The 16,681-nt window shown below is 43.7% G+C and overlaps 1 protein-coding gene across 5 annotated transcripts in view; it reads right to left on the reverse strand.

Moving 5' to 3' along the window:
- Nucleotides 1–16,681, reverse strand: part of DCTN4-p62 (dynactin subunit 4) — a 438,984-nt gene that overhangs the window by 603 nt on the left and 421,700 nt on the right. The window lies entirely within an intron of this gene.

Raw genomic sequence — 16,681 nt, forward strand, 5'->3', positions numbered from 1 at the left:
AACAAAAGAAATTGTACGCTTGGAACGAAAGGCGAAGAAGACAAGAAAACAACTGCAAAAGCACCCCTCTGACACTCACATGCGCGAACTTTCAGCGCTGCGCACTCAATTAAACCAAAGCATTAACAAAGCAAAAGACTGCTACCACAATGTAACTATGAAGCAATTTCTCCTTTCGTCCCCTGCAAAATTCTGGCGGCATTTTTCTTCAAAATCAAAAACCGTGCCCACCCTCTGCATTAATGGTGAAACAGTGTCGGAGAAATTACAAGTTGCAGAATCGCTCAACAACTTTTTCTGTTCCGTATTTACAGTTGATAACGGTGAAAAACCCATATTTTTGACATTGCAAAGCTTTCCACCTATTAGTAATATTATAATAACGGAAGAAGGTATTCTAAAGCTTTTACTTAACATTGATACAAAAAAATCTTCTGGCATCGATGCGATACCCAACACATTCCTGTTCCGGTATGCCGAGTGGTGCTCTAAATTCTTATGTGTGATTTTTAATAAGTCGTTACAACTATCCGAGTTGCCTCATGACTGGAAGTTTGGAAAGATTGTTCCAGTGCCAAAAGGAGGAGACTCATCGCTGCTTTCTTCCTATCGACCCATTTCTATACTCTGCACATGTTCCAAACTTCTTGAACACATCATCTTTAAACATCTAACAGCTTATCTTGAGCTTCATGGTTTTCTTGACCCCAGGCAGCATGGATTTCGTAAAGGGCTTTCAACTACTACTCAGCTTTTAGAAACCATTCATGATTTCGCCGCTATTCTGGATGAGCAAGGACGAATTGATATTATTTTTTTAGATTTTGAGAAAGCATTTGACCGGGTATCACACACCAAACTCATGATAAAATTGAAACCTATACTTAAAAATGAGTCCCTTCTTTCTTGGATTCAAGCATACCTTACTTCGAGACGGCAAACTGTAAACATGGACGGAACACATTCACGTTCAAGACCTGTACTATCCGGAATCCCACAGGGATCAGTGCTTGGGCCCTTATTTTTCTTAATTTTCATCAATGTTATTGCACAGGAATTGCCAGTTAAAATAAAATTATTTGCTGACGATTGCGTTTTATATAAAGAAATCCGTTGTCCCGCTGACCAATCGCTGTTAAATACCTCGCTGTCTACAGTGCAATCATGGTGCAGTACAGGGCAAATGAAAATCAATGCAAAAAAAAAACTGTAGCGATGACCGTGACGCGGAAACGACACCCCTTAAACAACCAGTATTCGATCGACGGGCAAATTTTAGACCGCGTGACAAGCTATAAATATTTGGGTGTAGTTATCAGCTCGGATTTAAAGTGGAATGAGCACGTGTCATACATAGAAAAGAAAGCCATGCAGAAGCTTTGTTACTTGAGGCGTTGCTTAAAAAATTCACCCCATGACATAAAGCTACTAGCTTACAAAACTTTCGTCCGCCCGATTCTTGAGTATGGGTCCGTCGTCTGGGATCCACATAGCGATATTAACATAAAAAAGGTAGAAAAAATTCAGAGAAAGGCGATACGATTTGTATTCAATTCCTTCAGCCGTTATGCATCACCAAGTGCTATGCTCGAAACAGCAGAACTGGTTACCCTGCAAAAACGGCGATTTAAAGAACGATTAAAGTACATGTTTCTGCTCTATCATGGAAAATTGGGCATCGACAAGGACACGTATACCGAGCCTCTAGCTCGTCGATCAACTCGGTCTAGCCGCGCTAAGCAGCTTAAAGATTACTACTGCAAAACAGAAGCCTTTAGAAATTCATATTTTCCCCGAACCATTAGGGAATGGAATGTACTTCCTGCTGCGGTGGTTGCCTGCGACACCACCGAATCATTCTTAAAGCTGCTTAAAGAAATTGTGTAAATGACCGGGGTACATCCCTGCCCTCCTTTCCTTTTTTTCTTTTCTTTTCGGCTTGTCCTTCCACATAGTTGAACGCACGTGTTTTCTGATGCTTCTGCCACTGCTACATATTTTTACACACTACCACATTCTATTTGTCTGACAGGATGTATGTTCTGTAATCGTTTGCCACGCGTGGTATACATATATTATTCCAGTTTAGTTTTTCTGACTCCTAAGTGTTTGTCAACTTGGCGCTAAGAGCAATTTACATTTTCTTGTGGAATAATTTCACATTGTTAGCACTAATTGCTACGTTTTCGCAAATGACGCGCTGCTTGTATATTCAAATTCAGTGCTATTTCATTTTGCTCACGCTTCACACCTTGTACTCAGTCTTGCTCGTCATGTATGTAACCACTCCTGCTTAAGGCCTCTAACCAGAGGCTGGCAGTAATCTTGAAATAAATAAATAAATATGAGCAGGTGTTTAGTCTTAGATTGCATGTGTGTTCGCACGGCAAGCTATTATTTGCACATGCAGTTGCTGGAACACAGCAGAGCTGCATATGCCTAGAGGATTTGTCCATTTGTGCGCAAAAACTATCATCATGTACGCCAATCCTGGTGATAGTGCAGAAAGGGTCCAAGCTCAATGGTATGTACCCCTGTGGGTTTGGAGGCCTGTAACACGCCCTTAACTACCCTTGTCACGCCTGGGACCCAAAGAAGTCCCAGGCACAGGGGATAAGCAGGGTAAGCAGGATCCTCACAGCACTGGGCCCCAGGTATATGATCGAAGAAACAAAATGGCTGTTATCCCATACATTCATGGGATCTCTCACAAACTTAGGAAAATTAAATGTTTATTCTTTCTATCGCGCTTTTGCGTACACTTCTCTCCCATCGCTGTTGCTGCCACGAGTGTTACCATGAATAGTGTAGTACTTTAAGCTAATGTAGAGCCGTACCTGATCACTTGCGCTGGGTTCTGTTATTGTGAATGCCTTCTATTTTCTGATGTGTTGTTGTTGTGTTATATTGCCAACCTTGAATCGAGCAGGGAAATGAATTCTGGTGACCTGAACGACCTTGCTAAAGCTATGGCGGAGAAGCAGCCGGGAAGCATAAAAGAGGTCGTTAAGGTATTGAATGAGTTGGTAACTAAGCTAGATTCTTTCACGTCAGACATTAAAAGTGACGTTGCTCGGATCCGTACCTCTAACGGGGAAATTCGGTCGGACATCACTGGTCTTAAACGATCCGTACAATTCCTGAGTGATGGTTTTGAAAAACTTAAACTTGATGTTGAGGCCTTCCGCGGTGAGATTTCTGCTGTTAGGGCTGACAATGAGCAGTGCCGCATTGAAAGTGAACTCCTCAAAAAAGAACTGAAACAGGCTAGGAACGAGATAACTGAGTTAAAACAATACTCCAGAAATATGAATGTTGAAATTCAAGGGCTTCCGGTTGTACCAAATGAGGACCTTCTGAAGGAAGTTGGAAAACTTGCGGGGTATCTGAGGGCCGGCATCACCGAGAATGACAGACGTTGTGCATCGTGTGCCATCCAAAGATAAGAGCCACCCGGGACAGAATGCTTTCGGCAGCTAAGAACAGAAAACTAAATGCAAGGGATTTAGGGTATGACACAGATGCTTCTATCTATGTAAATGAGCATCTTTGTCGCGAAAACAAAATTTTGCTAGCAAAAGCGAGACAAGCAAGGAAAGAGAAAAAATGGAAGTTTATCTGGGTGTCTCAAGGCAAAGTTCTCTTGTGGAAATTGGAAAAGACACCAGTTTTGCGCATAACGTGTGAGGAGGACTTGGCGCAAGTTGTTTAACAGGTCGTCACGGTGCAAAAATGGTTTTCTTAGTTGTGATCCTGCACGTCATTTTTCTTTATTTTTTATCACTTTGTTCAACAGGATAACATAATCCTGTCCTTCTGTAGAGTGTCATATTTGTCTAAACCTATTTCTTCATATTACACAGCTTTTTATGTAACCAATGCCCCTACTCTTTATCTACTTTATGCAACTGAACATTTGTATAAAACTTTCAATATTGCTGTGTGCTGGATTAGTGCCTTATATCACTTCTCTGTTGTCTGTGCTAGTTTTCCTAACATTGTACAACGAAAGTATGGATTCGTAACGATTCAGCAACATCTCTTACTGAGTACATTTACCCTTCTCATAGACTGCTGTTATGTTATACTTGCTATAATTAATTTCTGTATAAATATGTTATCACCACTGTCTACTAATGGATTCTAATAGAATGGGTTCTAGTCCATCGGAACTAAATTCACGCATTGTAGACCAGCGCATATCACCCCTAGCTGTGCTTCACATTATTATGCAGTCTGCTCGCTGCAAAGAGGTCAACCTGTTTATTCTTCTTGATGAGTTTAAATTTGATTTCTCCATAGTTATGCAAACAAACTTGGTACCGTGATGACTCGGACGTTATTAATATCGAAGGTTATAATCCAGTTCATTTAAATAGGAAAATAAGGACAGGAGGTGGCGTATGTATGTATGTTAAAGATGAGATGAGATACGAATGGTTAAACGAGTGGTCTCAATGCACGGATGATATTGAAATTGTATGTATTAAAGTAGAAAACTGTGTGTTTGTTGGAGTATACAGACCACCCGATGGCAGCATAAACAATTTTATACAGTCTTTAGATAACATATTTTCTTTCGTTAATGACAATAGACATAAACTCGTGTTGGGAGGTGACTTGAATGTTGATATGTTAGCAAGCACAAACAAGCAAAAGTATGTTTCGGCACTTCTTGATTCCCACTTTTTAACGAATGTCATTGTCACTCCTAGTCGTATTACTGACTCGAGTGCAACGTTAATAGACCTGTTCATAACAAACTTCCCCTTTGATTCCGTACTTTCTGGCACTATTTGTACCCCTATCAGTGATCACCTACCTATTTTATTGTACTCCAATCCTGCTGCACACCTAGACAGGCTGCTTCTGGTATATATTATAGAGCTGTCAATTAAAACTCTCTTTCGCGATTTCGTGTTTAAATTGCGCAAACGCAATAGGATGACTTATTTTCTTTCTTTTGTGCTAACTTAGCTTACGACAACTTTATCGGAACGATCCCTTCAGTTTATAACAAACATTTCCCACTTAAGGTTTTAAAAAAAAACCAAAGCGTGCCCGCAAACCTTGAATGACCACAGAGATCCTAAAAATCATGAAGGAAAAGGACAGGTTTTTTCATGCATTCCTAGTTAACCGAAATCCAGAGGCATTGAGGATGTTTAAAAAATGCAGAAATTTGATTATTAAAAAACAACGGCAAGCAAAAAGAAATTACTATTAAAACATGTTCGAGGGCGTCACAGATATCAAACAAATGTGGAATAAATTACACTCCATCATATCTCTAGGTAGAGTAAAAAGTAGTTTAGAAGAACTTGTAGTTGATAATGAAGTTATCAAAGGCAAGGAGTTAGCCGACAAATTTAATGAATACTTCACATCTGTAACTGAGAGCTCACATCAAGATAGTGCCTTTGATTACTTACCCGTGCCGCTCAAGGAATCAATATTTTTTTGCCCAATTGATGAAAATGAAGTATTAAGAGTATTTAAAAACTTTAAGATGAGTAAGAGCGAGGACATAAATGGTCTAAAAATGGAGCCAATTAAATATATTATTGATCTACTTAGCCCGTGTGTGACACATATTAATAACCTTTCCTTACGAACTGGCATTTTCCCAGAGAACATGAAGAATGCTAAGGTGACGGTAATACACAAAAGTGGGGATAAAAACATTCTCGGGAATTATAGACCTATTTCAATCCTTCCCCTATTATCCAAAGGACTTGAAAAAATTATTCATCTTAGACTGTCAAACTTTTTGACAAACATTCCGTCATAACTAAATCGCAATACGGATTCAGATCAGGTTTTTCAACAGAAAGTGCTCTACTGTTTCAAAAAGAAACGATACTTAAAAATATTGAAGCAAAAAAAAATTACACTCGGCATAGTTTTAGATCTGTCCAAGGCCTTTGAGAAAATCATCCATGAAACATTAATAGGAGATCTGTAGTGTTATGGAGTTCGCGGTGTAGCCTAAATCTAATTCAAAACTACTTAACAGAAATCAATGTGTATCGATAAGCAGAACCCTGTCTTCTATGCAACCTGTTAAATATGGAGTTCCCCAAGGCCGCATATTGGGCCCGCTTTTGTTTATTATATTTATTAATGATATTCTAAATGTTGACCATTTAGCCCAAAACATAATCTATGCTGATGATACAAGTTCTTTCTTTTCAGGAACAAATATACATGGTCTCTTGAATCTAGCTAACTTGACATTAGAAAAAAATATGCAGCTGGACACTTAGCAATTCTTTACAACTGCTCTAAAACTAAAGCTATTATTTTTCGCTCTAAATCTCCACTTTATGACCTCTCTCAGTCTTACAATCTCATGTTGAATAATAATAAAATTGAATTTTCTTCTACAATAAAATATCTCGGTGTAATTTCTCACGAATATATGAAATGGGATCACCATACGGAACATTTACAACACAAACTTTGCAAGGTCTTGGGCGTACTGAGAAAATGTCAGCGTGTATTGCCAGTTACTCGGAAGCTTTCAATATTTAAGGCAGTCTCCTCATCACATCTGCGCTATTGTAACTTAATTTGGGGTAACGGAACACAGCAATCCATAAATAATCTTGTGATCCTACAAAATGGCTCTACGTTCTCTTGCAAACCTACCATTTAATGCACAAACTTCAGAACTATTCGTTAAGTATAATGTAATTAAATGTGCTATATGAATACACTTTATTAGTTTCCTTTCGATCTGATACCGTGAGAAATCGCGGTTATATACACAGTGTAGCTAACTTGCAACTAAATCCTTCTTCGCGCCTAAACAGACACTCGGAAAAATGGTATGTGCCACGGCCGCGCATAAATTATGGCTTTCAAGCATTAAGTTATTGCTTGCCGAAGACATTAAATAAATTCAAGATATCTTACGAAAACGTTCACACACTCTCTAACACTTCTGCTTTAAGCATGCTGTGTTAAATATGTTTCAGTTAAATCTCACTTTTTGTAAAATATGTCTTCTGTGCATATTATGTTTTTTCTCATTTGACACCGATGTTGAAATGTATTTTTCTTTTACTGCCATGCTGCCTTAGTGAACCGGGGACATGGGGCCAATCAAGCTGTTTTTTCCCTCGTTCCAACCACTTATGTGAAACTCCATGTATGTGGTAGATAAAATCAACTTGAACTTGAACTAAATAGGACAAAGAGCAGGCATCGATGTTGTTTACTCTGGGCCTAGAAAACTTGCACAGCTTTGCGTTAGAACTAATCCTGTTGCTAAGGGATGTAGTTCCTCCAGTATAAATCACAGGAAAAAGAACACAGATAGCTTGAAAAGTGTAGTATACAAGATACCCTTGGTCCATATCCATATGGTCCCCATATCAAAACTACTTAGTAAACTTGCTGGAATCCGTACCCTTAGGAATCAGCTGAGTGACATAGGAAAAATGATTTATGACCTTAATGAGCGTTTCAGCGATTTCGAAAGGCACGTCTCGCGAGTTGACAGCCTAGAACAGACAATAAAGTTGCTTCAAGCTAAAGTAGTAGACCTTGAAGACAGGAGCAAACGCCCGAATCTGGTTATCTTTGGCATACAAGAAGACAGGGGTGAAAATGAGACAGCCCCTGGCGCAAAACTGATTGAAGATGTTTCTTGTAAGAGACTCAATGTAACATGTTGCTCTATCGCAAGAATACATCGCATTGGAAAGGCGGCAGAGAAAAGACTAGTGACTGTATTCTTTCAAAATTACAACGAAAAACAGCAAGTCCTAAAAGACGCGCGAAAGCTCAAGGCAACGAAAATTTCCATTTAGAATGATTATTTGGCGGACACACTAAGGAAACGCAAGCTGTTATGGCAAAGCGCCGGAATAGAAAAGCAGCAGGGCAAGAAAGTGACTCTTCTGCATGATAAACTGCGCATAGACAATGACCTATACGCATGAGACGATGACGCCAATCCTACGGTAGGATAGGTTAGCCGTCAAAGAACCTCCAGCAAAAATTGACAGGAAACTTTACGTACTGACGAGCTGCGTCTGTTAAATATAAACGCACGCAGTCTTGTGAATAAAAGTGATCAGCTTGAAGCTATCATTCTGGGATACAGCCCTCATGTTGTCGTGATAACGGAAACTTTGCTCCGTGATGACATTCATGACAACGGCATCTTTCCACCTTCGTACCAAATTTTTAGGCGGGATAGGAATACAAGAGGGGGTAGCGTCGTCGTCTTGGTTAAACATAACATTCCGGCAACTCTTCTAAGACAAATCGACAATCATGAAAGTATTTCATTAAAGTTGTCATGCTGGAGCTTTTCTTTATTACTATTCACAGTGTACCGTTCTCCCGATGCATCTCTGCAGTTTTTGCATGATCTATACGAACACATGTTGAAATTCGCACAGGAGAAAATAATTATTCGTGGCGATCTCAACCTTCCTGGTGTTGATTGGAACAATCCTTTTGCTTCTCATGAGCATAGCGTGCATGTTCAGAGTGTACTAGACTTAACGTTGTGTAGGAACCTGCCGCAAGTAGTTAAGCAACCTACTCGTATTCAAGACGGTTCATCCTCAATATTGGATCTTGTTTTTGTAAGCCGATGTATCGAAACTTTTTCTGTGTCAGTCGAACCAGGTTTTTCAGATCACTACATGGTGAAGTTATCATGCCCTCTCTAACGTGCCAAGGGAGACGACGCTTACAGCAGCATGGTCAGTGCAGGAAAGAACCAAGGTTTATTGAGAGCGTGGCTTATAAAGACATGAATGCAGCGCGCTGTACAACTGCGCATCACAGATGCGCATCCGCGCTGATATAATCAGTACACACGTCCGATACATCCTCCCTCGGGCAACAAACAAAACAGATTTAGATACATATACACATTTGCCAAAACTTATGACACTTGCTGAAAATGTTCATCATAATGAAGCTTCTGGGGAGGCCGGACGACACGAGTCGACCTTCTCGTAGCATGCGTCGGCTGGATGCCAGGCGAAGGATCGCCGTCACTTGCTGGTAGCACTGATCCTACGGCTGTTTGTAGAGATGACGTCTCGGTGGCTTGCGCTGTTGGTTCAGTTGGTGCTGCAGGCGCCGGCGCACCAGAGCTTTCACATGGTGGAATCTCCTCGCAGTCGTCATCACTTTCGCTGTTATACAGTTCACCCGTCCCAAGTAGATGTCGGCGGTTGCGCCGCAGAACACGTCGATCTTGCGTTCGTACCAAATAGGAACGTGGAGCAGTTTCACCAACGACCTTCGCTTTTGGGGACCACGTAGTCGCATCCTGAAGCCTCACTTTCGTGCCTCTGTGCAGTATTGGAAAAGGCCTCCCGGCCTTGGCTTGGTGGCGCTTCCTCACAGGGGTCCGGGACACCCTACCGAAGTCAGGAAGGTTAGAACGAAGTCGCCTTCTTTGCAGGAGCTCACCCGGAGAATGCCCATCTTCCAGTGGTGTTGAGCGATAGGCTAGTAAACCCAGCCAGAAGTCCTCCCTCGCCTCTCGAGTCTTTTTCAGGATGCGCTTTACGATTTGGACACCTTTCTCAGCCAAGCCGTTTGACTGCGGATAACGGGGGCTGGAGGTTACATGCTTGAAATCGTATGTTTTGGTAAATCTGGCAAATTCATGGCTTGAAAACTGGGGTCCGTTATCCGTGCAAACTTCTACAGGTACGCCGTACCTGGCGAACATGGCGCTAAGGACTGCGATCGTACTTGCTGCAGTTGTGTCGTCAAGTTTCTCAACCTCAGGGAAATTCGAAAAGGCGTCGTAAGCAACCACGTAGGAATCTCCAGCATAAGAAAAGATATCTACGCCGACCCTATACCAAGCACATTTTGGAACTGGCCGCATTAAAAGTGGTTCATGTGGTTGCCTGTAGGCGTACTTTCGGCAGGTTGCGCAGCTTTCTACTAGGGCAGCTATTTCGCGGTTCAGACCGGGCCAAAATACAAGAGTTCAGGCCCTCTCTTTGCACTTTTGCAACCGGAGGTGGCCAGCATGTATTCTGTTCAGGATGCTTTGTCGCATACTCTTCGGTATTACAACTTTCGAGCCCTTCAACACTATTCCATTAACGACTGACAGCTCTTTCGCAAAAGGCTTGAGTTCCCCGGTCACCCGCTGCCCGCTTGTTAAGCTCTTCCTCACGGCCTGTAGGTATACGTCACGAGACGTTTCTTGCTGCAGCAGCCGCTGCGTTTCGGAAGTGACCATGTAGCCCAAGGACTGAATGCACCGCATGGATCTCCACGTCGTCGGTGGTACCAGAAGTGGTGCCAACTTGATCTTTGCCCTGGTCAGCCGTTGAGCGTGACAACATGTCAGCGAGAACCAGCTGTTTCCCGGGAATGTACTGCAAGACAAAGTTGTATTTTGGTAGCCGCAAAAAGAATCGTTGCACTCGCAGTGGCATGTCGGCGATTTCCTTTTGCGCGATGGCTATAAGCGGCTTATGGTCTGTTTCGAGAAGCACTTTTCTTCCGTACACAAACTCGTGAAACCTTTCACAGCCAAAACTAATTCCGAGTGCCTCCTTTTCAATTTGTGCATAGCTTTGCTCGGCTCGGGTTAATACACGAGATGCATACGCTACCGGTCGCCATTCACCATTGTAGGCTTGCTATAATGCTGCACCAACACCTTTCTTTGATGCGTCGCACGTTATCTTAGTTTCTCGTTGCGGATCAAAGATTGCAAGCAGGGGGGGCGGTGGTCAAAACTTGCGTTAAGATTTGCCACTCTTTCGCGTGGTTTTCTGTCCATTGGAACTCTGCGCGGGACTTGATAAGCTCTCGTAAAAGCGTCGTTCGCTCGGACAACCGTGGCACGAATTTGCTGAAATAGTTCAGCACTCCCAGCATCCGCTGGACGTCAGTCTTTGACGTTCGTGTCGGCATGTTCGCCAGGCTTTCGATAAGCTTTGGGTCAGGCGATATGCCCGTTCGGCTTATGACGTCACCAAGGAATTTGAGTGATTTCACACCGAACTTGCATTTCTGCGCGTTGAAAGTCAATCTTGCTTTCTCGGCAGCCTTAAGCACTTCCGCCAACCGTTCATTGCGTTCTTTTTTACTGGAACCCCAAACTAAAATGTCGTCGATGTATACCAGCACCCCAGGTAGGCCCTCGAATACTTGACTCATAGTTTACCTCCGGTGCGGACGAAATGCCGAAGGGCAAACGCAGAAAACGGTATCTCCCAAACGGTGAAGAGAAAGTGCAGATTTTAGATGTGCGCTCGTCAAGCGGTATCTGATGATAGCCTGAGTTCGCGTCAAGACAGCTGAAGTACGCGGCATTGGTTAAACGGGCTTCCAAATCTTCGCGCCTAGGAAGCGGGAAATGCTGCCGCTTTATGTACTTGTTCACAGCTCTGGGGTCCATGCACACGCGTAGTGTGCCATCTTTCTTTTTTGCCAGAACTAAGGGACTAGCCCAGTCGGTAGGCTCGTTCACTTTGACAATTATGCCCGCACGCACCATTCTTTCAAGTTCCTTCTTTAGAGGCTCTTCCACGGCCAAAGGAACTCGTCGAGCTGGTTGCACGACTGGCACCGCTTCAGGTTGCAGGACCATGCTGTATGCCTGCTGCAAACAACCTAGGCCCCCGAAAACATGCCTGAATTTCTTGAGAAGTCCGTCGTAGAAAATCTTGTCTACGGCGCCTACTTTACGCTGGACCAGCCCCAAAGCCTCACTAGCTTCTATAGCCCGAGTATGGCCTGACGGCCATTTTTCACAACAAAAAATGTGACCGTAGCAGAAGTATTACGAAGCCTTACTGCCTGCGTAGACGTTCCATAGCACGCTATGGTACCGCCGTTATACGCCCTCAGCACCGAATTCGTTAGCTTCAACTCAGCTCCCCTCAGTTGGCGGTAAATTGACATGGGAAACAGGCTTGCCTGCGACCCCGTATCCACTTTAAAGCTTATCTCGCGATTGCGAACTTGGGCTTTAACCGTCCAATCCCTTTCGCGACTAGATGTCGTGATCTCGAGAATGTCGAAGTCATCGTCTTGCTGTTTTTTTACTTCGCTGACTAGCGCTGACGCGCAACTACTTGCAAAGTGGTTCAGCTTGTGGCACAAACAACACCTCTTTCCAAACGCTGGGCATTGCTTCGGTTTATGCCAGCGGTTGCACTTACGGCACTGAAATTGTTCTTTTCCTTGCTTCCGCTCTTTTGTGGGTGGCGCCGTGCGCCTCGATAAGGCATCGGCTCTGTCTTCCCCGCTACGCCATACTTCGTTTCGCTGTGCTGCAGTCTCCGCTTCTTTACACATTTGCTCTGCTTTTTGCAAAGTCAGTTGGCTGTCACAAAGCATTTCCTCCCGTAGTCTAGGATCCTGCGTGCCAAATACGATCTGGTCCCTTATGGATTCTTGCAAAGCGCCAAAATTACACTGCGCTGCTTGCTTTTTCAGGTCACGAACAAATTTTCAAATGGTTCTCCCTCCGCTTGCTTTCTTGAACGGAATACATATCTCTCGTGCACTTCATTGCTCACTTCGGCGCAATAGGCATCAAATTTTCTCACCACTGTACTGTAGTCGGTCTAGTCTTCATCCAGCGCGAACTGGAAGTTGTTGAAGACGTCCAGCGCGTCGTCACCCGCCATGCTCAGCAGGAGGGCTGCCTTCGATGCTTCCGTTTTCGGCTGGTCCTTTGCCGCCGTTGCCTGCACAAATAACTCTAATTTCTGCTTGAAACGCTTCAAGTTTTCCGTGAAGTTATCCGTCAGCCGCAATGGCTGTGGTGCCTTCAGCAGGTCCATAACGCGTTCTTCGCGGGAACGGTTCCCCTCAGGCGTCGACAGGCAGCGCAGCAACTTCTGACACCATGTAACGTGCCAAGGGAAACGACGCTTACAGTAGCATGGTCAGTGCAGGAAAGAACCAAGGTTTATTGAGAGCGTGGCTTATAAAGACATGAATGCAGCGCGCTGTACAACTGCGCATCACAGATGCGCATCCGCGCTGATATAATCAGTGCACACGTCCGATACATGTTCAGAGTGTACTAGGCTTAATGTTGTGTAGGAACCTGCAGCAAGTAGTTAAGCAACCTACTCGTATTCAAGACGGTTCATCCTCAATATTGGATCTTGTTTTTGTAAGCCGATGTATGGAAACTTTTTCTGTGTCAGTCGAACCAGGCTTTTCAGATCACTACATGGTGAAGTTCTCATGCCCTGTAAAAGCACGAAACAGTTTTCCTATAAAAACAGTGACTATTAAAAACTTTTTTCGTGAGGAAGATGAAAGTATTTTAGACTACCTTGATCTTAACCTCAGCAGTTTTGGTGGGTCTGATGTTTCAGAGCTATGGGATAAATTTAAACAGTTTTGTTTGTACTGCATAGATAAGTTTGTGCCAAATGAAACGAAAAAGACGAAGAAAAAGAACCCATGGACAACGCGAGCCATCTTGCACAAGAAAAGAAAACTAAAAGGGTTAAGATGGCGCGGTGCCTCCCACAGCATTATGCGAACGAATCAGACACTATTCAACCAAGCTGTAAGCCGTGCAAAGCAGAACTATTTTCAACATACGCTGCCAAGCTTTATCCAGACCATCCCTTAAAAATTCTGGTCGCACTTGTGTCGGAGAAAAGAGGGCGTTAATCAAATAATGCATAACGACACCCTTGTTACAGATAAACAAAGAATTGCTTGGAATTTTACGTTTACTTGCAGAGCGTTTTCCCAAAGGCTTGCGATGGCACATGCGCCGATACCACGTCATGTCATCTTGACTCCGACATCGTATCATTATCAGGCGTGGTGTCTGTGCTCTTCAGTTTAAAGACTAAAAGTTCACCAGGCCCTGATAATATCCAAAATGCGTTTCTGCGTTGACATGCCGAGATGGTATCCAGTTATCTTGTAATCATTTTCCGTGCTTCACTACGTTCATCTAGCATTCCCGACGATTGGAAAACAGCGCTAATCGTGCCAGTATTCAAAACGGGGGATAAGTCATTGGTCTCAAATTATCGTCCCATATCTCTCACTTCTTCCTGTAGCAAAATTCTTGAGTATATCATAGCCAACTATATCACTCACTTTCTAAACAATAGGAATACATTAACCCCTTTTCAACATGGTTTCAGGAAGGGTTTTTCCACTAAAGTGGAAAGTTGGGCTAGTTGGTGAGTGATCATGATACCTTGCTGGTGACGCAGCGCACAGACACGGACACAGTGAAGACAAACAGGAAAAGACGACAATCGCTGCACTCGCAACTATTTTCTTTCAGAACACATACTTCATGTTTATACACCTGCGCACCCTCAGGCGTCAAAGCAAATCAAGGCAAGATTAAAGATTTTTTTTTCTTTAGAATCACTTGCCCGCGCATACTCGGGCGTCAAAGACATGGCACTTATCTATCATGGTGTGCAATCTTATCGTAATTTGTTGCAACCCTACCAACCATTTTTATTACACATTTTTTTCTCTTCTTTTTAGTGTAGGTTGCCTTTGGAAGGTGACGTGAAGGTAGGTTGCCTTTGAATGGTGAGGTTGCCTTTTTGGAAGTACACTAAAAAGAGAAAACAAAATGTGTAATAAAAATGGTTGGTAGGGTTGCAACAAATTACGATAAGATTGCACACCATGATAGAAAGATCTAATATTCTCCACTATTAGAGATTTTAGTTTTGACGCAGACACTGTACTTAGACGTATTTTTCATGTTATTTTCGTGTTATTCGTTGGTCATTATTCCCATCGTCGTGCGGGTTTTATCACTGACTGGGCCTTAGGAGTTTGAAGTGTGTTATGTTGTGGTTAGATCAGTTGGTAGTGAAGTGTAGACGGTACTTGTTATGTCTGGTTTTTTGTCCCCGTTGGCTTGGAAAAAGGCTGCACTAGATCAGTTGGCTCCTGTGCTGATCCACGTGTGGTTCTTGTTTGCTCTTTCGATAGCTGTGCAGATAACATTCCTGAATGGTCGATAGATTGCTGTTTTTTAGTTCTAAAGTTTTGTGCGTGACTCGGCGTGAATCACCTACATAAGGCAGGCTTGTTGCGAAAATAAACTTAGTTGTGAGTGGCGCCTGTCTTGTCGTTTGCGTTCTTCTTCCTAAGTCCTGGTCTTCTGCGCCTTGCCTTTACCTACTTCAAGCATGAACCAACTAGCCCAAGCAAGAGTTTTACTACCGTGTAGATTCATGCCTCGTCGCCACTGTTGTGTTTCAAGTGAACGTCTCGGTAACACAAGTGGAAAAAAAGCGAGTTTTATTTTACGTGCATTGTTTTTATATGCCACTGCGGTGACGCCACAGTGATAGGCAGTATGTTGTCGCTGGAGGTGGCGTCCTGATATATGCTTCCTGCTGTCGGTTGATGACACGCGTGCATGACGGAGCATGTTCCTCACCGTCTTCTTTCCCAGCTGGCTCCGTTGTGTAAAAAACTATCATCATCGGCAATTGCTCAAGCATCGTCGTCTTCTACAGCTGGCTCATTGGCACACCTCGGTGCTACCACGTGAACATGCTCATGACACTGTTCACCCGTTTTTCGTCTTCTTCCACAGCTGGCTCTGTTGCCGCTCATCATTCCAGCGTAGAATTTCACTTTTCTGTCCTCGTAATGGCAAGGCCGCGTTTATCAGGTTGAGTCATTGCTTAAGGGGGTAGGAGCCATTCATTGTCTTATGTGACGAGTGAGTGAGTGCGAACTTTATTTAGGTCCCGAGCAGAAAGAATTAAATCGATGCGGCGGCTCCAATCAGGTTGCGGCCAGTACACAAGAGTCCTTCGGCGATGGCCGGGGCCTTCTGGGCCGCCTTGAGCTGACCGATGAGCTCTGTCCTTCTGAGAGCAGAGTCCCAGGAGGACTGGTCTGGAACGCCCATGTCCGTGTTGGCAGGGCAAGGCCAGAGCATGTGTTCGAAGTTGTATTTGTGGCCGCAGTGTGGGCAAGCAGTAGAAAGGTATGGATTGATCCTGCTTAATGTCGTTGGTGTGATGTATGTTCTAGCTTTTTCGAGCTTTGCGTGAGGAGGAGGAAAAATTCTTCGTCCTAACGTATGATTTGAAGTGATTGTATGGTATGACACAAGCGGGTCTTTGTTGTCTAGGTCCCTACAGGCTGGGTCGAAGTGAGGGGGCTTGCAGCAGACGCGCGACGCGAGTTCTCGCGCCAGTTGGTGTGCCCACTCGTTCGGATTACAGTGATGACGTCTGGAAATGTTGCCATGTGGGCCGGGAACCATACGTGTGGGGACATGAGGTTGTAATCTCCCGTTTCTTGGAAGGAGATTATGTTGACATCCGTAGCTGGTTTCCAAGAGACTAGGGTCGCTCATCATCATCATCGTTAGCCTGGTTACGCCCACTGCAGTACAAAGGCCTCTCCCATATTTCTCCAACAACCCCGGTCATGTACTAATTGTGGCCACGCCGTCCCTGCAAACTTCTTAATCTCATCCGCCTACCTGACTTTCTGCCGCACCCTGCTACGCTTCCCTTCCCTTGGGATTCAGTCAGTAACCCTTAATGACCGTCGTTTATCTTCCCTCCTCATTACATGTCCTGCCCATGCCCATTTCTTTTTCTTGATTTCAACTAAGATGTCATTAACTCGCGCTTGTTCCCTGACCCAATCTGCTCTTTTCTTATCCCTTAACGTTACACCTAACATTCTTCTT

The sequence above is a fragment of the Dermacentor albipictus genome, chromosome 5 (assembly GCF_038994185.2).
Source record: "Dermacentor albipictus isolate Rhodes 1998 colony chromosome 5, USDA_Dalb.pri_finalv2, whole genome shotgun sequence".
Taxonomy (NCBI): domain Eukaryota; kingdom Metazoa; phylum Arthropoda; class Arachnida; order Ixodida; family Ixodidae; genus Dermacentor; species Dermacentor albipictus.